This window comes from Balaenoptera ricei, chromosome 13, assembly GCF_028023285.1.
Source record: "Balaenoptera ricei isolate mBalRic1 chromosome 13, mBalRic1.hap2, whole genome shotgun sequence".
Lineage (NCBI taxonomy): Eukaryota > Metazoa > Chordata > Mammalia > Artiodactyla > Balaenopteridae > Balaenoptera > Balaenoptera ricei.
Window position 1 is genome coordinate 37,466,197 of NC_082651.1, and position 25,123 is coordinate 37,491,319.

A 25,123-nucleotide genomic window follows, 5' to 3' on the forward strand; every position below is an offset into this window, starting at 1 on the left:
CATACCATAAAAGTCACCTATTTAAAGCGTACAGTTAAGTGTGTTTCAGTGTATTCACCGAGCTGTGCAACCATCACCCCAGTTTAATTTTAAGACATTTTCAACACCTACCATAAACACCCTATGTACATTAGCAGTCACTCATTTCTCCCAATCTCCCACCCCTGCCCCAGCCCCTGCCCCGGCTGTGGTTACTAATCTGCTTTCTGTCTCTATAGATTTCATTATTCTGGACATTTCATGTAAATGGAATCATACAACATGTGATCTTTTGTGACTGGCTTCTTTCACTTAATATTTTCAGAGTTCATCTACACTGTAGCATGTATTCATTCCTTTTTATGGCCAAATCATATTCCACTGTATGAATGCACATATTTCACTTATCTATTCATCAGTTACTGGACATTTGCATTTCTTCCACTGCTTGGCTACTATTAACAAAGCTGCTGTGAACATCCATGTACAAGTTTTTGTGTGGACGTATTTTACATTTCTTTTGGGCATATGCCGATGAATGGATATACTCTGGATAATACAGTTAACTCTATATTTAACCATTTGGGGAACTACCAGACTGTTATGCAAAGTATTGTTACCATTTTGCATTCCTAGCAGCAATGTATGAAGGTTCCCATTTCTCCACATCCTTGAAAACACTTGTTGGCGTCTGTCCTTTTGATTTTCACCATCCTAGAGGGCTAACTAGATACATTTTGTTGAGAAAGAATTTATTTTTAGACTATTTTCTATTTTTAAATGTTTACCGTTTTATAGGCAGGAATGAACTTAATCAGAAAGATTGAAACTAGAAGCAGAAACACACACACCAAGGCTCCTCCCTCATTTAATCAGATGTAAACGTGTGTGCTTTACACCCAGCGGTGCATACCATGTCCTCTGGAAGTGCCAGAGGTTCTCAGACTCGTTCTCGGAAGGGACCGTCAACACTTCCGCTGCCTCTGCTCCACAGGGTGCTCCAGCCTCTGCTTCAACAGCTCCACCACTCACTTGCCGCTCATTGGCAACTTGTTCCATTTGTCTAAGGCTCCAGCTGGCAAAGGTTTTAAAACTTAAAAAGATCCAAAATCTGCCTGTACTAGATTTCCTGGCTCTGCTTCCAGTTCTGCTCTCTGAAGGCACAAAAGAGACCTAATCTTCTACCTCTCAGGTCCCCACTTCCTTCCCTGAAGTATTTTCCCTCAGGTTTTCACTCTTTGAACCGTTTCTCACAGGTCATCCTTTCTACTCCCCTTTCCTAAGTTGACAGCTTCTGGGTCTATTTGTTGACATCCTGTTTTTAAGCATGTCCCTTTGAACTAAGCATGTTGTGCTTCAGATGGTGACAGAGGATTTATCATCTTCCTTTCTGTAAGCTAGAACATTTCTATGGCCTAACATATGTTTTACTCCTATTGAACTCACCAAAGCCATTAAACCTTTATTGCCACACTCTTCCTTGTAAGTTTTTGTTTTGTTTATTCTCATTTCTTAAACTGACAATACATGGTACAAAATTAAAAATATAGAAAGGAGTATTTGATACAGTGTCTTCCCTCTCCCGTTTCCCAGGCACCCATCTTTCCTTTCCAGAGCTACTCAGTGTGACTTGTTCTGGCATATCTTTACAGAGATTTTTAAAACACTTTATAGAAGTTTAATTTACATACCATAAAATACATCCATTTTAAGTATACAATTCAATTATTTTTAGTAAATTTACAGAGCTGTGCAATCATCACCACAATCCAGTTTTAGAACACTTCTGTTACCCAGAAAAGTCCCTTATACCTGTTTGCAATCAATCCACATTCCCAGCCCCAGACAACCTCCAATCTGCCTTTTTCCTTTTCTGCACATTTCATGTAAATAGAATTATATAATATCTAGTCTTTGCATCTAGCTTCTTAGCATGATGTTTTCAAGATTCATCCTTGTTATAGTGTGTACCAGTACTCCTTTTTATTGCTGGTTAGTATTCCATTGTATGGCTCTACCACATTTTGTTTATCCAGTTGCCAGTTGTTGGACATTTGGATTGTTTCATTTTTTTTTTTTTTCCGGATAACGTGAATCATGCTGCTATGAACATTTTTGTAAAAGTTTTTCTGTGGACATAGGTTTTCATTTCTTTTGCATATATACGCAGGACTGGAATTGCTGGGTCATATGGTAAGTTTATGTTTAGCTTTTAAGAAAATGCCAAAGTGCAAGCCCCACAAACAGCAAGAAAGTTGAAGAATGAGGTCAGCATTCAAAAATGGGGTCAAATCTACAGCTGGGAAGTGGTGTACAGACAGGTCGAATTTAGATCCTGAGCCTTTAATAACCACTACCTTCGCTCAGTGCTCTCTGTTTTTAGACTCTATATGAGAACACCTAGGGCTTCCCTGGTGGCGCCGTGGTTAAGAATCCGCCTGCCAAGGCAGGGGACACGGGTTCGAGGCCTGGTCAGGGAAGATCCCAGATGCAGTGGAGCGACTAAGCGCATGTGCCACAGCTACTGAGCCTGCATTCTAGAGCCCGGGAGCCACAACTACTGAAGCCCATGCGCCTAGAGCCCATACTCCGCAACAAGAGAAGCCACCGCAATGAGAAACCCGCACACCGCAACCAAGAGTAGCCCCCGCTAGCCGCAACTAGAGAAAGCCCGTGCACAGCAATGAGAGACCCAGTGCAGCCAAAAAAATTAATACATAAAATAAATAAGTTCAAAAAATAAATAAACAAATTAAAAAAAAAAAAACAGAACACCTAATGCAGGTGGGAAGGTGGGAGGGACACTGTAAAGGTCATCTATGCTACATGTACAAGAACCCCGAGAGCACACCAATAGGTACCACATTTTTCACTGCTGTAGCCGATCATTCCCCCTGTACTACCACACTGTAGCATTCCCTTCCCTGATCTACTGCTACAGTCTCTTTGGAAGGTGTTTCAGAACTCTTGTTATGAGAGTGCCAGTTGAACTGTCCTCACTTCCTTCATTTATACCAGGATTGAAGACCTTGTGGTCCGAGATCCTGTCCAGAGAGCAAGCAGGCTAAGACTCTGTCTTTGTTGATGTATTTCATCAGAAAGGGCTCTACCCCCTCTCCTAGTTCATGGTGTGAAGTGTTCTTAGCCTCTCAGGAAAGTGGGGAGAATTGGAAAGACTCTACATGAGAATGCTAGGCTTTGTAAAACACTTTAGTTTTTTAAAAATAAGACTCATTTTGTATCGGACTTATAACAATCCTATGAAATACAAAGAAAGCCAAGAATCAGTGACATGAAATGATCACCAGTAAGAACTACAACAGTCACCGCTTATCTCGTAGCACAGGGCATTGTCCATGATCCTTAAGAAGAGTTACTAGAAATGCCTCGCCCATTCTGCCCCTAAACACCAACACAGCAATCATGTACCTTGAACGGTACATGATTGCTGTGTTGGAGTTTAGCGGGAGCATCTCACTTACCAGGGACTGGACTTTTACCTTGATTCCTTTGTAGTGACGGAGACATCCCTGGTGATGAAAAATTCCCTGGGATTGCAACCTCCAAGCCAGACATTTTGTGTGACACAAACTCAAGAACTCCCCAAGTCCTGCAGTAGCAGAAACAGTCACATATTTGAGAGTAACCCAGCATCTGAACTTGGGGACATTTCAGTGACAGTTCCAGTCCAGAGTGCCAGGCGTCTCCTGGCCCTGCCTCCAGCTCCAAGCCAGGGACAAATAGAGAGTAAGAACGTGGATGATATTAAAACCAAGGTTTCAAAGATTCTGGATGCCTAACACATCCCAAAAGAAAACCAAGATACTCCACTACTCCCTTTAGGAATCCCTGATATTCACCAGCCGCTGGCCTGCACCGATCCCCTCAGCCAAGAGGAGCAGCCTGGTTCTGAAAATGCTGATCTGGGAAAGAACAGCCTGAGTCGTGAGGACCTAGGGACACTCGAAAATGGGATCGAATCCAGCAGTGGTTTTGCAGACATTACTACACTGGCGGAGGATATTCACCTTCCCCAGCTCTTTAGTTCTTTGAAAGATCTTGATCAATCCCAAGGTCCCAACGGGATCAAAGCCAAAGATGCCAGAGCCTTTAAGGTGAATCAGGTGCAGGAAAAGCCAAGTGTCATAAAGGTTCCCTCTGATCAACCCAGGAAGAACAAACAGAAAGCCTCTGAGCCTATCAGTGGCGCTCCCAAGGCCAAAATCCAGCCAAAGAATCCAGAGTGCCTGTTAGGGGGAGAAGTGGTTACCTGCCACGCTGCAGTCAGTGACAGGGCTCCTGTGAACACGGCCAAGCACTCTCAAGGCAAACCTCAGAAAGCTGCATCCAGAAAGATCAGCAAAACTAAGAGCCACGGGCAGGAAAAGACCAAAAGGACCAGAGGGAGAAACAAGGCTGAAGAGAACAAGCAGTCAGGGAACAAAGTCAAGGCAGAAGAGAAGCCAGCAATCCCCCACACGAAGCGAAAGGAACACCAAACTGAGCTTCTCCAACAGAGCTTTCAAAAGCCTCGAACCTCCCTAGGCGTGCGCATGCTGGAGTCTGTGAAGGTTCTTCATGCGCTGGGGAAGAAGGATGATAAGAAAACTGGGCTCTCTTCCTGTCGGGTCTTGGGAAAGTCAAGCAACCCCAAAGACCCCCAGCCATCCAGCCATGGCGGCATACCCCACATGAGGGTAAGAGTGCTGAGAAAACTCAAGTCGAAGCCCAGAAACCAGTCAGCAGTGCTGAAACAGAGTGTCTATCCTCATCCCAGTATGAGCGGCCTCCTCCTGGGAAGGTCAAGTTGATACCTCTGCCTTTTTCTGCCTGGGACAAGCCTCAAGCTCGACCCGCTCCTCGGAGGCCACAGTCTCTGGCCTCACATCGGCCTGCTGGGGCTTACCGTGCCCAGCCTGGTTCTACTGACTCAGCGCAACCTGCTGCAGTCAATTCATCCCAGCCAGCTCCTGCCTCTCTGCCAGGCCCCGCCAAACCAGCTCAGCCAACTGTGACCAACCCAACCCAACCGGCTTGGACCAACCATACCCAGCCTCGTGTCCCCTCAGTCTGCTGCTCTTAGGCCTGCACCCTACAAAACTTCATCTGGCGCTTCTCTCCAGCGGGAGCCTGTTCCCCCTGCTGTGACTAAGCGCCAGGCCCCATCCAAGCTCCAAACCCAACTTCTATGCCAAGACTTCAGCAAGCAACGAGTTCCATGGAGGGAACCCAATGTGCCTGAGCCAGTCATGTCAAAGCCCATCGAACAAGAGCAGAGGCCAGAGCGAGAGGCCATGAAGAGGCGGGCTCAACAACGTGAGAATGCTGCCAGATACACCTCTTCGGGGAAGCTGCAATTTTTCACCGAGAGGGAAAACGAAATGGAAATTGCCGACTACTACGGATACGTCAAGTGAGAGCTGCTAGGATTCTTGGTGCCACCTTGGCTACCAGCTGTTCTTCCATACACAGGTAAGACAGGTATAGAACTGAATAAGTAAATGGAATACAATTAATAGACGAGTAACAAACCTTTCGAATTTTCAGATGCTGCTAACTGGGGCGTGAGAAAGGAAGGACTGAAAGTTGGATGGGAGAATGAAGGAAAGGGGTAAAAACTGAGCAAAGAGGAAGGAACTTGGCCCAGGGCTAGGAAGGCCAAAAGAGACGTATGGATTTAGGAAAGGAAGCAGGAGTGAGGATGAAATGGCAGAAGTAAAAAGCAGGGTCAGAGGTCTGGGTTGAAAGAACACAATTGGAGTAGAGTTGAAGGTGACAGAAGAGGAGTCTAGGTTTACTAGGAGAAATAGAAAAAGTCTCTCGGGGACGCTGGCCTTAAGTCTCACAACCACCAGATAGGTATTTCAGAAAACAAGAGGTTCAGGACACATCTCTGAAAGGTCTGAGTCGCCTTATTCAGGTGTGACTGTAGTGGGGGAATAGGGAAATCTACCAGAGAAGTGGCTAGGGCTCAGAGTTATCCTAGGGGCAGCTGACGACAGGGGCAGAGCCAAGGAAACTGCTGCATCAGGAGGCCCACGAATAGGGCCTGGTATGTAAATCACGATGTACTCAACACCTAAGCACGAGGGGAGCGAATGCGCTCTTCAGTTAACCTTGGCAAAGACAGGCAAGGCCGGTATTCCTGTGCCACTTCACTTACAGAGGTGCAGCAAAGGGCTGAGGTCACATCCCATGTGGAGGTACAAGGACTCAATTTGAGGCCCAAATGCCTCTGAAGTCCTCTGTATTTGCAGATGCCCGTAGGCGGCCAACCTGGCTTTCAGAGCACAGCATCCTGAGGTTACTGGTGGACGAGATCAAACTTCTGCACGCGCCTAAATATTAACTTGAGGGGCTTCCTCCATTGAGCAGGGCACGTGCCGCCTTTTGTAAACATCACCATCTACTGAAACGCATGAGAAAAAATCCGACGGAAGCGTCCACTCTCACGGGTGAGAGTGGTGGGGGCACGCGCACTGGGCAGCAGCTCCAACAGCCACAGGACGCAGGCGCCCAGGGGTTCAGAGGCTCCCTGGGAGGCCTCGTGGGGCAGCTCGAGGGAGTGACGATGGGAGAGAGCGGCAGGGCTGGGCGTGAAAAGGAATGCAGTGGGGAGAAGGGAGAGATGGAGACAGTGGATAGTGACTATGGGAAAATGGGCAATTTTCATTTTCAAAATTATTTTTTTGAGATGTCATTCACATGCCATAAAATTCACCTTCTGAAACTGCAAATTCAGTGTCATTTAGTACATCCACAAGCCTATGCAACCATCACCGGCATCTAACCCATCACGTTTTCATCACCCCAAAAAGAAGCCCCCTTAAGCATGAGCAGGCACTCTTCATCCCCTCTTCCTTCAGCCCTGGCAACCATTAATTTGCTTTCTGTTGCTATGGTTTTGCCTTTTCTGGACATTTCATGAAATAATACAAATGAATGTGACCGCTGTCTCTGGCTTCTTTCACTTAGCATAATGTTTTCAAGTTCGTCCATGTTGTAGCATGTGTTAGTACTTCATTCCTTTTTATGGCTGTATAATATTTCACATATCCACCACATTTAAAAAATCCATTCATCCACTGATGGGCATTTGGGTTTTTTTCACTAATAATGTCCATTTTTTGAGAGTTTATTCTGTGCCAGGCAGCACCAGGCTGAGTTACTGACCTTACTTCACAGATTAAGAGGCTTGGAGAGTGTGAAGAGTTTGCCCTAGATTAAGAGCTAGCAATTGGGGGAACTGGGGTTTGAACTCAGGCAAACTTCAGAGGTAATAGATTCACATGACAGAACACTAGAAAAGGTACACAAGGGTATTCAATGAAAAGTGACCCTTTTCCCCACATTCCCCAGCCACACATTTCCCTCCTCAGAGACATCTGCTTTGGCCGTGCTGTGGATCCTTCCAGAGAAATATTTATACCCCAACATTTATGTATCACAACTTATTGACTAATCTGTCCCACTGATTTGAAATGTCACTTTTATGGTATAACAGATTCTTATACGTATATATATATATATATATATATATTTTTTAATGTATTTATTTATTTATTTTTGGCTGCTTTGGGTCTTTGTTGCTGTGCGCAGGCTTTCTCTAGTTGCGGCAAGCGGGCTTCTCATTGCGGTGGCTCCTCGTGTTGCCGAGCACGGGCTCTAGGCGCGTGGGCTTCAGTAGTTGTGGCACACAGGCTCAGTAGTTGTGTCTCACGGGCTTAGCTTCTCCATGGCATGTGGGATCTTCCTGGGCCAGGGATCGAACCCATATCCCCTGCATTGGCAGGAGGATTTTTAACCACTGCACCACCAGGAAAGCCCCTTATACGTATTTATATTTCTCTTTTCAGAGCTGTCCTGACTCTTTCTTGCCTATCTGTTATGTTTGCCATTTCTCTAAAATTCTTTTTATCTTCTTTTTGATTTAAAAAATTTTTTTCCTCTTCTTGTTTGTTTCTCTTAAGGCATTATCCATTATGTTCATTCACTCGTATTATTTTATTTAATTTATTTAATTAATTAACTTATTTATTTTTGGAGGTGTCGGGTATTAGTTGCAGCACGTGGGCTCTTTGTTGCAGTGCGTGGGCTCTTCCTTGCGGCTCGTGGGCTCTCCAGTTGTGGCGCGTGGGCTCCAGAGTACGTGGGCTCAGTAGTTGCGGCGTGCGGGCTTAGTTGCCCTGCAGCATGTGGGATCTCAGTTCCCCAACCAGGGACCGAACCTGCATCCCCTGCACTGCAAGGTGGATTCTTAACCACTGGACAACCAGGGAAGTCCCCACTCTTGTATTATTTTAAATTTAGTCCTCATTTCTGAAACTTTTTTCTTTTATTTTGAATTCTGTCTTGAGTTCTATCATCTTACCTAATTCTGGTTTATGCTGTTCTTTCATCTTTTTTTTATTATGGTAAAATATACATAAAACAAAATTTATTATTTCAACCATTTTCAAGTATACAATTCAGTGACATTAAATACATTCACAATGCTGTGCAACCATCACCACTGTGCAAATTCAAAATAATTATGTCAAAAGATTGAGCAGGACATCAGAAAGATGGAGGCAGCAGCATAGCTTCTGAATCTCTCCAAACCCTTTCATGGAAGAAGATCAACTAAAACCAAACACCCATAGGTGGCATTTATCAGCATTTACCATTTCCAGAACTTTTCCACCATCCCAAACAGAGACTCTATAGCCACTAAACAATAACTTCCCATTCCCTCCTCGATCCATGTTCTTTCATCTTTCGCATTGTTTTTCCTAACATCTTTTAGCCCACTTTGAAATAATAGGTTACAGTTTTGATCTGTTTTGTGGACCTGTCTTTTCCAACTTGATTTTATTGTCTGAAGACATGCTATTCTGCTCCTTATTCTCTTTTTTCTTACACTACCTCTGTACGGGATTTGATCCCAATCCTTTTCTGTTACTGATTTTTGGATGAAAAAAGTTTTACAGCACTTTGAAAAGGTGGTGCGAGGCCATGTGGAAACATGCTCTTCATGGCTGTTTCATCAATGCTTCACTTATACTGCTTTGGAATAACTGTTTTCCAGGAGGCATAAACCAGTGGGCTTTACCATTGGACAGAGTGCAGAGAAAGGACCCCACGAAAGCTGATCACCTTAGCAGAAATGACTTAGTTATGATTTCACCCAAGATTGGTCACAAACCAGCCTGGGAAACTCAAGGCACCAGAGACAAGGCATAATGCCATCTTTCCTTCTCTCTGCCTCAGCTCTCAAGGATTGGTCACCTCCATGTTATTAGTAACTATTATTTGGTTTCTGTTCATAATTACTATCAGGAGACACAGCACTTAGGGGCCTAATTACACTGCCCAGCTACGCACCATTCTTCTTCATCTTGGCTTCCTGTCCACCAGCAGGAACCTGATTTAGTTTTGTTCTCCCTTCACCACAGCCCAGTAATTTTTGTGCATGACTCTCAGTCTCACCAGAATCTGTATCTCTCACTCTGCCCCAACATTCCACCCCATCACTCGCTCCCTGAAGTGTACTCTAGAAATTTCGGTCAACTGGATATTTTACCACTGTTCACCATCTCTTATGAAACCAGAAGACGAGCAGCTTTCTTATGGAATGACGGAGAACTTGTAAAGATAAAACACCAGTCTGCAGGAGAAAGGGAAGAAGAGAATGATGGAAATCGTTTCTGCAAAACTAGTTTTACATTACGTTTTGTTTGTTCCTGGTAAAGAAACTGAAATCTTCTAAACATTAAAAAAAAAATCTAAACCACTAAAGTCAATAATACAGGAATATAACTTTTGAAAAAAAGTTCTTTGGCTGCGCAGCATGTGGGATCTTAGCTCCCCAACCAGGGGTTGAACCCACGCCTGCTGCATTGGAAGCGCAGAGTCTTCACCACTGGACCACCAGGGAAGTCCCAGGAATATCACTTTTAAAGGAGAAGTTATAAACCCCTTGGTTCTATGAACTGGAGATTTTTAGTAAGAAGTCATGTATTTTAAATGACTTGGAGCTTTAAAGGAAGGAAGGAAGGAAGGGAGGAAGGAAAGAAGGAAGGAAGAAAAAGGGACTTCCTTGGTGGGGCAGTGGATATAATATCAAAAGTAAATTAATTAATTAAATAAATTTAAAAAAGAAAAAAAAATGCTGAAATCCACTGACTAATTATTCAGGCTATTATATCTTGCTATTTCCAGATACATCCCTTTATAAACTTTTGGTAAAAGGTTATCGTATGTCAGAACAAATGAATTACAGACTTTTCTATTTTTCCAAAATTTGAGAAATTCCCTTACATTTCTCCCTTCAAATTTTATAACAAGGGAAAAGTAGTGACAACCCTTATACTTACATTCAATTGCATCATCTGGCCACATGCCTTCTACATCAATCAAATATCTACAAAACAACAAAATTCGAGTCATTTGTAAATAAAAAGGAAAGAAAATCAAGTTTTTGCAAAAAAAGGTCCAATTGTGCTTTACAAATACAGATAGAAAAATCCTAAGAAAATATCAGCATATCTAATCAATAATTATTAAAGCATGATATATACCATGACTACAAAAAGGCTTTATTCCGGAGTTTCCCTGGTGGCGCAGTGTTGAGAATCTGCCTGCCAATGCACGGGACACGGATTCGAGCTCTGGTCTGGGAAGATCGCACATGCCCCGGAGCGACTGGGTCCGTGAGCCACAACTACTGAGCCTGCGCGTCTGGAGCCCGTGCTCTGCAACAAGAGAGGCCGCGATAGTGAGAGGCCCGCCCACCGCGATGAACAGTGGCCCCCGCTTGCCGCAACTAGGGAAAGCGCTCGCATAGAAACAAAGACCCAACACAGCCAAAAAAAAAAACAAACAAACAAAAAAAAAACAGGCTTTATTCCAAGGACCAAGGATGCAAGGATAACGCAACTTTAGAAAATCTATTAATATAGTTATTTACATTAATACAACAATTTAATCAATAAATGAAAGAGAATAAAATACAGGACCAAACTGGCAGATGTTAAAAAGTTATCTGATAACATACAACGGTCAGTTTCGGTCAAAATGCTTTGTACACTAAAAACAGGAGACTTAATATGACAAGAGTATTCATCAAGAACCAACAAATAACAAAAGACAAATTAGGACAAATATTAACATCATATCTAAAAAACCCTATCTAACCAACCATAGGAGCCAGAAACTTAGGAATCACCATCACTGACAGCTATTTCTCCCTCACCCTCATCCTCAACCCACCACCAGTGCTGACAATGATACTGCCTACATACCTCTAGAATCTGTCCACATCTTTCCACCAAAATGACCACCATACCCTGGTCCAAGCCACCATTATGCCCAATTTCTACACAAGTCTCCTAACTTGCTTCCTCGCTTCCACTCTTTCTCCCTGCAGTGTATTCTCCACTCGGTAGCAAAACGATAGGTTGAAAATGCAATTGGGTATGTTCCACACACTCACCTTCAACAAAAATAGTTCAATGGTTTTCTATTACTCTTCAAGTCTGAAACCTTAAACATAAGCCTGCACGATCGAGCTCCTACCCACACTTGCAGCTCCATTATGATGACATGCTCCCCCAACGGCCCCACCTTCCTGGCCAGTTCCTCCAACACAGCATATGCTTTCCTCTTAGAGGGTCTTTTGCTATTCCTTATGCTCAGAAATCTCTCCCCAACGTCCCTATCTGGTTAATACCTACTCATCCTTCAGATATCAGCTGAAACATCCCTAAACCTTCTCTAATCTCCATGATGAGATCAAATCCTCCCTAAAATATGCTCTCATGGTACCATGTCCCTCTCCTTGGCACCTGTCAGAGTTGTAATTCTACATGCAGAGTGTGATTCTTGAATAGCTATTCCCTCTCTGGACTGCTAGAATTCACAAAGGGCAGGCAGGTCAAGTCTCCTCACTCACAAAATTTCTCAAGTCTTTTTGCTAGCACCCAGCACAGTGCTTAAACATAACAGATGCTCAATACGTGTTTCCTGCATGAACAACCATACATTGGTACAGTGTAGCAACACCCACAAAAAGCATAAGGGCATAAACTCCTTGATGCAGAAGTCCCATTCTGAGTGAAGTTAACTGAGACAAAGCATATATATTCAAAGATGTTCACACAGGAATGTTCATTACTTTGATGTTTTATAATATCAAAAACTTCTGACTTGTACATGTTCATCAGTAAGCAAAGGAACAATGCAGCCTTAAAAAAAAAAATAAACCGATCAACAAAGGATTAATCTCCAAAATATATCAATAGGTCATGCAGCTCACTATTAAAAACACAAACAACCCAATCAAAAAATGGGCAGAAGACCTAAATAGACATTTCTCCAAAGAAGACATACAGATGGCCAAGAAGCACACGAAAAGCTGCTCAACATCACTAATTATTAAAGAAATGCAAATCAAAACTACAATGAGGTATCACCTCACACCGCTTAGAATGGGCATCATCAGAAAATCTACAAACAGCAAATGCTGGAGAGGATGTGAGGAAAGGGAACCCTCTTGCACTGCTGGTGGGAATGTAAACTGATACAGCCACTATGGAGAACAGTATGCAGGTTCCTTAAAAACTAAAAATAGAATTACCATATGACCCAGTAACCCCACTACTGGGCATATACCCAGAGAAAACCATAATTCAAAAAGACATATGCACCCCAATGTTCACTGCAGCACTATTCACAATAGCTAGGTCACGGAAGCAACCTAAACGCCCATCGACAGGTGCACGGACAAAGAAGATGTGGTACGCATATACAATGGAATATTACTCAGCGATAAAAAAGAACGAACTTGGGTCATTTGTAGAGACGTGGATGGACCTCGAGACTGTCATACAGAGTGAAGTCAGTCAGAAAGAGAAAAACAAATATTATATATTAATGCATATATGTGGAATCTAGAAAAGTGGTACAGAAGAACCGGTTTGCAAGGCAGAAATAGAGACACAGATGTAGAGAACAAACGTATGGACATCAAGGGGGGAAAGCGGGGCAGGGCGGGGGTCGGTGGTGGTGAGATGAATTGGGAGATTGGGATTGACATATATACACTAATATGTATAAAATAGATAACTAATAAGAACCTGCTGTATAAAAAATAAATAAATTTTTTAAATTCAAAAATAAATAAATAAATAAACTAATTAAAAAAAAAAAAAAAAAAAAAGAATGAGGTTGGGAGACTGTCAAAACAGCACACAGATCACACACTCAAGCCCCGGAAGATGGGGAACTGCCTTAAGTCCCCCACTTCGGATGACATCTCCCTGCCTCACAAGTCTCAATCCGACTGGGCTAGCTTTGGCAAGGGGACGGAGCTGGATCAGGAGCTGCTGCTGCCATATCTGGATCAAGTTCCAGTTTTGGTCTCTCATCCAACACCTAGTCAGACTCGCCTAGCACCTCAGCTGAGAGGAGCAAATTAGGATAGCTCAAAGAATAGGCCTCATACAGGATCAGCCTGAAGGAGTTTATGACCCTGGAAGAAATGGATCAGAAAAAAGGATCCGGGGGACTTCCCTGGTGGTGCAGCGGCTAAAGACTCCACACTCCCAACGCAGGGGGCCCGGGTTCGTTCCCCGGTCAGGGAACTAGATCCCACATGCATGCCGCAACTAAGAGTTTGCATGCCACAACTAAGGAGCCCACCGACTGCAATTAAGACCCGGCGCAACCAAATAAATGAATAAATAAAATAAAACAAATATTTAAAAAAAAGATCGGGGAGTGTGTGATCTGTATGATGCACTTTGTTTATGAGAACCCAATTTGATTTCTGCTGTGTATGCAGATCACCTGGGCTGTACAGATGACTGGCTGATGAGATCCTTCACGTGCCCCTCCTGCATGGAGACAGTTGATGCAGCACTGCTTTTGTCCTACGAGACTAACTGAGCCAGTGTCTCTCACCTGACTTCAAGTGAACCATCATTTTTGGTGGTTTTGATCTTTTGTGGTTGAGCCCAAAGAGCCAGGGATTAGGAATTAAGATCATGCATGAAAGTTTCCTAAAAATTCCTGAACGGCTGCAGATGTTGGGGAAAAGCACGTGATATTTTAGAAATTTAGGGGGAAAAAGGAGGATGGTATTTTTATGTAAAGCCTTCACCCAGTGTTGAAAAATATAATTGTTATTTAGATCTTGTTATTCCTCCAGTACATAGGAATTGTGTAAAGTGTTACAGCAGCTGTATATGTTTCAACTGTGTGCCAAAGATTAGGATAAAGATAGTGGTTGTTTTTCCTAAGTGAGATAACTTTCTTCTTCCCCCTACCCAAATTCTTTTCTGAAGTTGCTGGCATTTGGGTCAAGGTTTTATGAAAAGCCACATTTTAGAACACTGGCACAAAAAAAGGAGTTTTAAGCTGGTTTGCATAGTTCTTTTTTTGTTTTAGAATAAACATAGAGCACTTATATTTTTTACTTTATAGGAACTCCACAAGTTAAGGTCCCATTGTTCTTTTGCTGTGATTCTTGTTACTATTGACGTTGCTGTTTTCTGTCTTTGCTGGTTCTTTCTAATCTACCATTTGTCATTATTGGCATATGATCATCTCAGGGTCACAAGATGGCTGCTGTAAAACCAAATATCATATTCTCACAAAACAAGGAGGAAGCAGAAAAAGAGCCCAAATGGTCATTTTCCTAATGCCTATTTATCTTTTCTCAGAGAAAAATATCATTCTCATAAGCACAATAACAGCCTTCCCTTAATTACTCATTTGCCAAAACAGACTGATATGACCATTCATAAGACAATTCATGGCAAAGAGGGATATGATAATGATTGTCTTAGCCTAACAAGGATTTATCCACTCAAGCTGAATGCTTCACTCCTCAAAAAAGTCATAAAGTTCTATGAGCAAGGAAGAACTACTAAGTGACTGTTAAGTAAACCATCAGAATTGTTTGTCCAAGACCATACGATTCTTTCTTTCCACTGGAAATGGAATTCATTGCCTTAGGTCTTTTTCAATAGTGTACTATTACTGTTGGGGCTGGCTCTGTGCTTGAAAACCAGCTGAAAACCAGTTATAACCTGTTACAAGTGCTATATCTGTTTGCAGTTAAGAAATGCAGAATTCAAAGTGATCTCCTAGCTTGTAAGCCAACTGAGATTCACTGTCCCTCTTCTATAAAAAAAAATGAGCTAATGTGTCCAGAAACTAACTCTAGTAAAGTGGGGTTTAACATTACCCTTTCTTATGAGTTTCGTCAAATTATTTTGGTTGTTAACATGGTGATAATTAAAAGTCAAGGTAAATTTTAAATATTAAGAATTCTGATGTATTGAGCTTGAATTATGCCACCATGCTTATGTAAAAATGAAAGTGGCACCATGGTTACACTGAGAAAAGTTTCTCAGTTGTAACCATTTTGATTTCTTCTTTCCTGTGACCTCCTTCCCTGTTGTCTTGAAGCACAGCAAAAGGATACTGCATGTCTTCTTACTGTAGTGCTGAGGTTACTGAAGTTATATAAAACACATCTCAGTCTCTTGTTTCTTGGAAGGAAAGTCCTGCTAGTTGACTGACAATTCTAAGCAGGGAGAATTAAGAGAAATGTGTTTCATGTTTTGCACACAAATGAAGAATTTGTATAATCACGACTTCACAGCTGTGATCTCAAAAAAGAAGGAATTTCTCTCTTTCTATTTTTCTTGCAATTAACGTAAGAACACTCTAAATCTCTAAGCTTCTGAAGCGTTAGTAGAGATGGTCTAGTAAAGATGTAGTTGTAATGTTTTACCCATTTAGCATGTGTTTATTTTTCCTTATGTACTCCAAGGTGACATATTTGTTCAGCTCAGTGATCTTACAGCTAAAACAATCATTCATTAGTAAAAGGAGAAGCAATCTCAACCTAACAAATCAGAAGTGTTTCTTATTATTTTATACTGAGTTGAATATTTGACTCTTAACACTTTTTGCTACATACAAAACACAAGTCTCTTGAAGGGTTCCTCATAAGTGCATTATACAAGGATTTAGTATGTCCTAAGCACTTAAAGATTTGACATTCAACTGTAGTAGTATCCATGTTGGTTACTTTTCTTACGAGCCCCATGATGAGTTGGAGAAACACTGAAAGAATTAAGAGTATCAGGTTCTATTAAATTGTTACATGTATCTTGCTTAAGTTTGTGCTCATTTATTTATATCCAACTACATAAAGCAAATTTGGAGGAAAAAAAAGAATAATAAATAAATAAGAATGAGGTCTCCAAATATTGTCAGACGAAGATGTCCTCCATATATTAAATTATAAACCAGAATGTCTAAAACACTATACCATTAAATCACAGGTACAGTCAGTTCTGTATATCCAACGGTTCCATAACCTGCAGATATGGAAGCCCGACTGTACTACACCATTTTACATACGGGACTTGAGCATCCGAGGATTTTCGGATCCATGGGGAGTCCTAAAACCAATCCCCCTGCAGATACCAAGGGACCATTGTATATGCTTATATCTGCATTTTTTACGTCTGAAAAAATATGTGCTAAATTATTACTGGTGGTAACATCTGAGTAGGGGGCAAAATTGCCTTCCACTTCATACACTTCTCTGACTGCATTTTTTGCATTCAGCTTACATTAGCTTACATTACTATTGTAAACAGAACAATTTAAACATGCTCTGCCTCTTGGGGTTGGCAACTCACCTGCACATGAGGTAGCCAGTCCTGTTGAAACCATGGGTACAGTGGACACCAAGAAGTCTGTCTAGAAAACAGGGAATATGGAATTAAGTAAGCGAAGTAGATACACTAAAAACGAGTTATACAATTTTCTGAAGAGTAGCCTTTATTAGTTACCACAACACTACCACTATCCTGAAAAGGAAAAACTCTGAAGAAAAGAGTGTTTTTGCAGGAACGTACTATAAAGAATTAACTACTATACCGTCAAAATTCATTGTCTCTGGGAAATTTTGCATAGCCTCCAATCAGATGCAATAGTGTGGACTGGAGAATGCCCATCAGGAACTGATCTGACTATAGAAAAAGGGAGTGGAAAAAAAAAACAGGCTATCAGAAGAACAGAATTTGTTTTTGAGTGAAACAAATGGAATGCCTTCACTTTTAATGCTCAATATTAAAAAGAACAAACGGTTTCTGAAGGGCTCTTGGGGTCCCCAAAGCACTTCCATTCCTTCTCTCCTTCACTGCTCCTCACACGCCACGGGTCTATGTGCCTGGGGAGTTCTCGGGTTAAGTAGCACCGTTCTTATTTCACAATGAAAAAGTAAGGCTTGAGAACGTTAAGCCCAAGCTGCAGAGCAGGCAAACAGAAAAAAGACTAGAATCGAGTCTCAGATTTTTCCAACGATGCCACAGTATTTTGTGGTCCAGGACTTAAAAAAAATTATATGAGAGAGTAAATAAAAAACAACAACATGTAGCTGATCTCTGCAAAAGCTATGTCTGTGACTAGGTGGTGTCTGGCATTCGTCATCTCCTGCCTGGAATACTACCGCCCTACAATTCTAACAATCTCTTCTATTTCAACTGATCCTCCACATGGAAGATGTTCTCTCTCTAAAATATAAACTTGGCTGGATTGCTCTGTTGCTTAAAAATCTGTTGTAGCAATGCAACTTCCCTAACACGAAGCGTCTGCAACTTCTCCAGAGTCTCTGCCCCTGCCGTCAGTTCGGCATCGGCTACTGGTACCCCTTTCCAGACACTCATGGGTAGTGCCTACCTTTACCAACATTCTAGCACGACTATGTTATCTGGAGTTACGGACCACAGCCAGATCTCCACTTCAGCTGCTTCCTATCCAGGTGTTCTTGAGTGGGACATCACAGCAAGCACTGAAAAGAATTCTTCTTCACTCGGAGACTTTACTCTGGCACTCACTGACCGCCACACAGCTGCCTCCTCCATGTTTCTGGCAGCCCAGTATGATAAAACTTCAGACGCCAAGAACATGGTCCCTCTACATCCATCGCTTTCTGCCAGCCTTGCTCAGGGAACACCATCTCAGATTCCAAATCAGGGGCAGAGCCGCCTGTCACTTCCCTGCCAGGAAGGAAGCCAGGTATATTACTATAACCAAGGCACACTGGGGTCTTTACTGTATGGAGAACTTGGCTCCTGCCCGCAATCCTACGGCTCGGCGTCATACACAGGAAGTCGGGCCTCTGGGCAACCAGAAATGGGAATGGGACTGAAGGAGATTCAGCCCACAAATATCCGACCACCAGCTTCCACCTCTGCAGTCTGCCACCCTGTGCCTGCTCAACGCATCACAGAAACAAGTTTTCAAGGTGAGTATAACAAACGCCAGAGAAAGTTGAAGAATGAGGTCGGCATTCAAAAATGGGGTCAAATCGACAGCTGGGAAGGGGTGTAGAGGCAGGTAGAATTTAGATCCTGAGCCTTTAATAACCACTACCTTCGCTCAGTGCCCTCTGTTTTTAGACTCTACATGAGAACACCTAGGGCTTCCCTGGTGGCGCCGTGGTTAAGAATCCGCCTGCCAATGCAATGCGGGGGACACGGGTTCGAGCCCTGGTCTGCGGAGATCCCACATGCCGTGCAGCAACTAAGCGCATGTGCCACAACGACGGAGCCTGCATTCTAGAGCCCGTGAGCCTCAGCTACCGAAGCCCACGTGCCTACAGCCCATGCTCCGCAACAAGAGAAGCCACCGCGATGAGAAGCCCGCACACCGCAACCAAGAGTAGCCCCCGCTAGCCGCCAACTAGAGAAAGCCCGTGCACAGCAATGAGAGACCCAGTGCAGCCAAAAAAATAAATACGCAGAATAAATAAGTTCAAACAGTAAATAAATACATAAACATAAATTACAAAAAGAAGAACACCTAATGCAGGTGGGAAGGTGGGAGGGCCACTGTAGAGGTCATCTATGCTACATGTACAAGAACCCCGAGAGCACACCAATCGGTACCACACTTTTCACTGCTGTAGCCGATCGTTCCCCCTGTACTGCCACACTGTAGCACTCCCTTCCCTCATCTACTGCTATAGTCTCTTTGGAAGGTGTTTCAGAACTCTTGTTATGAGAGTGCCAGTTGAACTGTCCTCACTTCCTTCATTTACACCAGGAGTGAAGACCTTGTGGTCCGAGATCCTGTCCAGAGAGCAAGCAGGCTAAGACTCTGTCTTTGCTGATGTATTTCATCAGAAAGGGCTCTACCCCCTCTCCTAGTTCATGGTGTGACGTGTTCTTGGCCTCTCGGGAGAGTGGGGAGAATGGAAAGGACCCTATATGAGAATATGCTAGGCTCTGTAAAACATTTCAGGTTTTTAAAAATAAGACTCATTTTGTATTGGACTTATAACAGTCCTATGAAATACAAAGCGAGCCGAGAATCAGTGACAGGAAAGGCTCACCAGTAAGAATTACAACAGTCACCGCTTACCTCGTAGCATAGGGCACTGTCCATGATCCTTAAGAAGAGTTAGTAGAAATGCCTTGCCCATCTTGCCCCTGAACCCCTTGAAAGGTACATGACTGCTGTGTTGGTGTTTAGGGGGAGCATCTCACTTACCAGGGACTGACTTCTCCCTTGATCCCTTTGTAGGGATGGAGACCTCCCCCCTGGTGATGAAAAATTCCCTGGGATTGCAACCTCCAAGCCAGACGTTTTGTGTGACACAAAGTCAAGAACTCCCCAAGTCCTGCAGTAGCAGAAACAGCCACATACTTGAGAGTAACCCACCATCTGAACTTGGGGACATTTCAGTGACAGCTCCAGTCCAGAGTGCCAGGCGTCTCCTGGCCCTGCCTCCAGCTCCAAGCCAGGGACAAATAGAGAGTAAGCACGTGGATGATATCAAAACCAAGCTTTCAAAGCCTCTGGATGCCTACCAGATCCCAACAGAGAACCAAGATCCTCCACTACTCCCTTTAGGAATCCCTGATATTCACCAGCCGCTGGCCTGCACCGATCCCCTCAGCCAAGAGGAGCAGCCTGGTTCTGAAAATGCTGATCTGGGAGAGAACAGCCGGAGTCGTCAGGACCTAGGGACACTTGAAAATGGGACTGAACCTAGCAGTGGTCTTGCAGACATTACTACACTGGCGGAGGATATTCACCTTCCCCAGCTCTTTAATCCTTTGAAAGAGCTTGATCAATCCCAAGGTCCCAACGTGATCAAAGCTAAAGACACCAGAGCCATTAAGGTGAATCAGGTGCAGGAAAAGCCAAGTGTCATAAAGGTTCCCTCTGATCAACCCAGGAAGAACAAACAGAAAGCCTCTGAGCCTATCAGTGGCGCTCCCAAGGCCAAAATCCAGCCAAAGAATCCAGAGTGCCTGTTAGGGGGAGAAGTGGTTACCTGCCACGCTGCAGTCAGTGACAGGGCTCCTGTGAACACGGCCAAGCACTCTCAAGGCAAACCTCAGAAAGCTGCATCCAGAAAGATCAGCAAAACTAAGAGCCACGGGCAGGAAAAGACCAAAAGGACCAGAGGGAGAAACAAGGCTGAAGAGAACAAGCAGTCAGGGAACAAAGTCAAGGCAGAAGAGAAGCCAGCAATCCCCCACACGAAGCGAAAGGAACACCAAACTGAGCTTCTCCAACAGAGCTTTCAAAAGCCTCGAACCTCCCTTGGCGTGCGCATGCTGGAGTCTGTGAAGGTTCTTCATGCGCTGGGGAAGAAGAATGAGACGAAAACTGGGCTCTCTTCCTGTCGGCTCTTGGGAAAGTCAAGCAACCCCAAAGACCCCCAGCCACCCCCAGCTATCCAGCCATGGCGGCATACCCCACGTGAGGGGAAGGGTCCTGAGAAAACGCAAGTCCAAGCCCAGAAACCAGACAGCAGTGCTGAAACAGAGTGTCCATCTCCACCCCAGTATGAGCGGCCTCCTCCTGGGAAGGTCAAGTTGATACCTCTGCCTTTTTCTGCCTGGGACAAGCCTCAAGCTCGACCCGCTCCTCGGAGGCCACAGTCTCTGGCCTCACATCGGCCTGCTGGGGCTTACCGTGCCCAGCCTGGTTCTACTGACTCAGCTCAACCTGCTGCAGTCAATTCATCCCAGCCAGCTCCTGCCTCTTTGCCAGGCCCCGCCAAACCAGCTCAGCCAACTGTGACCAACCCAACCCAACCGGCTTGGACCAACCACACCCAGCCTCGTGTCCCTCAGTCTGCTGCTCCTAGGCCTGCACCCTCCAAAACTTCATCTGGCGCTCCTCTCCAGCGGGAGCCTGTTCCCCCTGCTGTGAATAAGCGCCAGGCCCCACCCAAGCTCCAAACCCAATTTCTACTCCAAGACTTCAGCAAGCAACGAGTTCCATGGAGGGAACCCAACGTGCCTGAGCCAGTCATGTCAAAGCCCATCGAACAAGAGCAGAGGCCAGAGCGAGAGGCCATGAAGAGGCGGGCTCAACAACAACGGGAGAATGCTGCCAGATACACCTCTTCGGGCAAGCTGCAATTTTTCACCGAGAGGGAAAACGAAATGGAAATTGCCGACTACTACGGATACGTCAAGTGAGAGCTGCTAGGATTCTTGGTGCCACCTTGGCCACCAGCTGTTCTTCCATACACAGGTAAGACAGGTATAGAACTGAATAAGTAAATGGAATACAATTAATAGACGAGTAACAAACCTTTCGAATTTTCAGATGCTGCTAACTGGGGCGTGAGAAAGGAAGGACTGAAAGTTGGATGGGAGAATGAAGGAAAGGGGTAAAAACTGAGCAAAGAGGAAGGAACTTGGCCCAGGGCTAGGAAGGCCAAAAGAGACGTATGGATTTAGGAAAGGAAGCAGGAGTGAGGATGAAATGGCAGAAGTAAAAAGCAGGGTCAGAGGTCTGGGTTGAAAGAACACAATTGGAGTAGAGTTGAAGGTGACAGAAGAGGAGTCTAGGTTTACTAGGAGAAATAGAAAAAGTCTCTCGGGGACGCTGGCCTTAAGTCTCACAACCACCAGATAGGTATTTCAGAAAACAAGAGGTTCAGGACACATCTCTGAAAGGTCTGAGTTGCCTTATTCAGGTGTGACTGTAGTGGGGGAATAGGGAAATCTACCAGAGAAGTGGCTAGGGCTCAGAGTTATCCTAGGGGCAGCTGACGACAGGGGCAGAGCCAAGGGAACTGCTGGATCAGGAGGCCCACGAACAAATCAGGGGCAGAGCCGCCTGTCACTTCCCTGCCAGGAAGGAAGCCAGGTATATTACTATAACCAAGGCACACTGGGGTCTTTACTGTATGGAGAACTTGGCTCCTGCCCGCAATCCTACGGCTCTGCGTCACACACAGGAAGTAGGGCCTCTGGGCAACCAGAAATGGGAATGGGACTGAAGGAGATTCAGCCCACAAATATCCGACCACCAGCTTCCACCTCTGCAATCTGCCACCCTGTGTCTGCTCAACGCATCACAGAAACAAGTTTTCAAGGTGAGTATACAGACGGCAGAGAAAAGTTGAACAATGAGGTCAGCATTCAAAAATGGGGTCAAATCGACAGCTGGGAAGGGGTGTAGAGACAGGTAGAATTTAGATCCTGAGCCTTTAATAACCACTACCTTCTCTCAGTGCTCTCTGTTTTTAGACTCTATATGAGAACACCTAGGGCTTCCCTGGTGGCGCCTGCCAATGCAGGGGACACGGGTTCGAGCCCTGGTCTGCGAAGATCCCACATGCCGTGCAGCAACTAAGCGCATGTGCCACAACGACGGAGCCTGCATTCTAGAGCCCGTGAGCCTCAACTACCGAAGCCCACGTGCCTACAGCCCATGCTCCGCAACAAGAGAAGCCACCGCGATGAGATGCCCGCACACCGCAACCAAGAGTAGCCCCCGCTAGCCGCCAACTAGAGAAAGCCCGTGCACAGCAATGAGAGACCCAGTGCAGCCAAAAAAATAAATACGTAGAATAAATAAGTTCAAACAGTAAATAAATACATAAACATAAATTACAAAAAAAAAGAACACCTAATGCAGGTGGGAAGGTGGGAGGGCCACTGTAGAGGTCATCTATGCTACATGTACAAGAACCCCGAGAGCACACCAATCGGTACCACACTTTTCACTGCTGTAGCCGATCATTCCCCCCTGTACTGCCACACTGTAGCACTCCCTTCCCTCATCTACTGCTATAGTCTCTTTGGAAGGTGTTTCAGAACTCTTGTTATGAGAGTGCCAGTTGAACTGTCCTCACTTCCTTCATTTATACCAGGATTGAAGACCTTGTGGTCTGAGATCCTGTCCAGAGAGCAAGCAGGCTAAGACTCTGTCTTTGTTGATGTATTTCATCAGAAAGGGCTCTACCCCCTCTCCTAGTTCATGGTGTGAAGTGTTCTTGGCCTCTCGGGAAAGTGGGGAGAATGGAAAGGACCCTATATGAGAATGCTAGGCTCTGTAAAACATTTCAGGTTTTTAAAAATAAGACTCATTTTGTATTGGACTTACAACAGTCCTATGAAATACAAAGAAAGCCGAGAATCAGTGACAGGAAAGGATCACCAGTAAGAACTACAACAGTCACCGCTTACCTCGTAGCACAGGGCGCTGTCCGTGATCCTTAAGAAGAGTTAGTAGAAATGCCTTTGCCCATCTTGCCCCTGAACCCCTTGAAAGGTACACGACTGCTGTGTTGGTGTTTAGGGGGAGCGTCTCACTTACCAGGGACTGACTTCTCCCTTGATTCCTCTGTAGTGATGGAGACTTCCCCGCTGATGAAAAATTCCCTGGGATTGCAACCTCCAAGCCAGACAGCTTTCCTATGGAATGACAGAGAACTTGTCAAGGTGAAACACCAGTCTGCGGGAGAAAGGGAAGAAGAGAATGATGGAAATCGTTTCTGGGAAACTATTTTTACATTATGTGTTGTTTGTTCCCGGTAAATAAACTGAAATCTTAACAGTAAAACAAAATCGAAACCACTAAAGCCAATAATACAGGAGTATAACGTTCGAAAAAAATTTCTTTGGCTGCGCAGCATGTGGGATCTTAGCTCCCCAACCAGGGATTGAACCCACGCCTGCTGCATTGGAAGCGCAGAGTCTTCACCACGGGACCACCGGGGAAGTCCCAGGACTACCACTTTTAAAGGAGAAGGTACAAACCCCTCGGTTCTATGAACTGGAGATTTTTAGTAAGAAGTCAATATATTTGTTGTTAGGCACATTTTATGTTAGGCTGTCTCCCTGCACAGGATGCAGGCGCCTTGAGAATGGAAGTCATATCCCTCTATAGTACGTCCCTCTTCTTTCTGCTTTGCAGTTTGCTGCTCCACTTGTTCAACCCCACCTAGTAATAACCTATACTTCCCTTGTTCCTGTTTTCCCATCTGGAAAACAGACAAAAGGCAACCAAACAACGCAAAGGTCTCAACAAATAAGGGATATCCAAAACCAGAGATGGCCAGAACTTCTGTACCCCTGATGAAATAGTCCTCATACAAAACCTGATAATCAAATTCCTTAATGCTAGGAATCACAGTGAAAAATAGTATCTGAACTGACTTCTGTCAGATGAGTGAGAACTAAGGTTAATTCAGTGTATCTGAAGCATAGAAAGTGAGGGCAAAAGTGGCACAAGATGGGGCTAGAGAAGCAGAGAGGATTCTAGACCACGCAGAGTCTTAAAGGCCAACAGTGTGTTTTCTATTCTCAAAACAATGTTTGTGAGCGATGTTTATGAGCAACGTTCCAACTTGCTTTGAAGGTTTCTTGTGTGAAGAGTGGATGGGAAGGAAACAAGACATATGGACACTAGTTAGGACCTAATCGCAACAGACAGGCAAGTTCAGTATTAGGAAGTTGAGGAAGAGCTGGCTGACAGATTCCAAAGAAATTCAGGAGATGAACTGAAGCGGGCTTAATGGGGTAGGAGATGGAGGAAAGGAAGGTCTTAGGGAATTCAAGGGTTTACTGCACACATGAGCAAAGTCTCAAAATTAATCATTTGAACGTACAGAGGCGGATCTCCCAAATGACACCGGTTAGGAAGCAACGGTACGCCCTTTAGAATTCCTAGAGACAACACAAATCAACTGTTTCGATGGAAAATTCGGCAGGACTCTTGATTTCCATGGGAATACAGAGAAAAGAGACACTGATCTGGCTTGCAGGTATATTTAGGAAGTTGTTAGCCGGACATCACCTACTAGTATCATGTAAGTAGGCCG

The 25,123-nt window shown here is 44.3% G+C and overlaps 1 long non-coding RNA gene and 1 pseudogene across 2 annotated transcripts; one reads left to right on the top strand and one right to left on the bottom strand.

The window, feature by feature from the left end:
• Positions 1-8,401: 8,401 nt before the first annotated feature.
• Positions 8,402-17,721, bottom strand: LOC132376948 (uncharacterized). Of its 2 annotated transcripts, XR_009506478.1 has the most exons (5): positions 16,921-17,721; positions 16,680-16,740; positions 10,539-10,712; positions 10,335-10,381; positions 8,402-9,625 (listed from the first exon to the last, which is right to left on the bottom strand). It is a non-coding gene; the product is annotated as an uncharacterized LOC132376948 (long non-coding RNA). The 2 variants fall into 2 exon arrangements; XR_009506477.1 differs by lacking the exon at positions 10,539-10,712.
• On the top strand, positions 13,197-13,914 carry LOC132377032 (RING finger protein 11-like; annotated as a pseudogene).
• Positions 17,722-25,123: the final 7,402 nt, after the last annotated feature.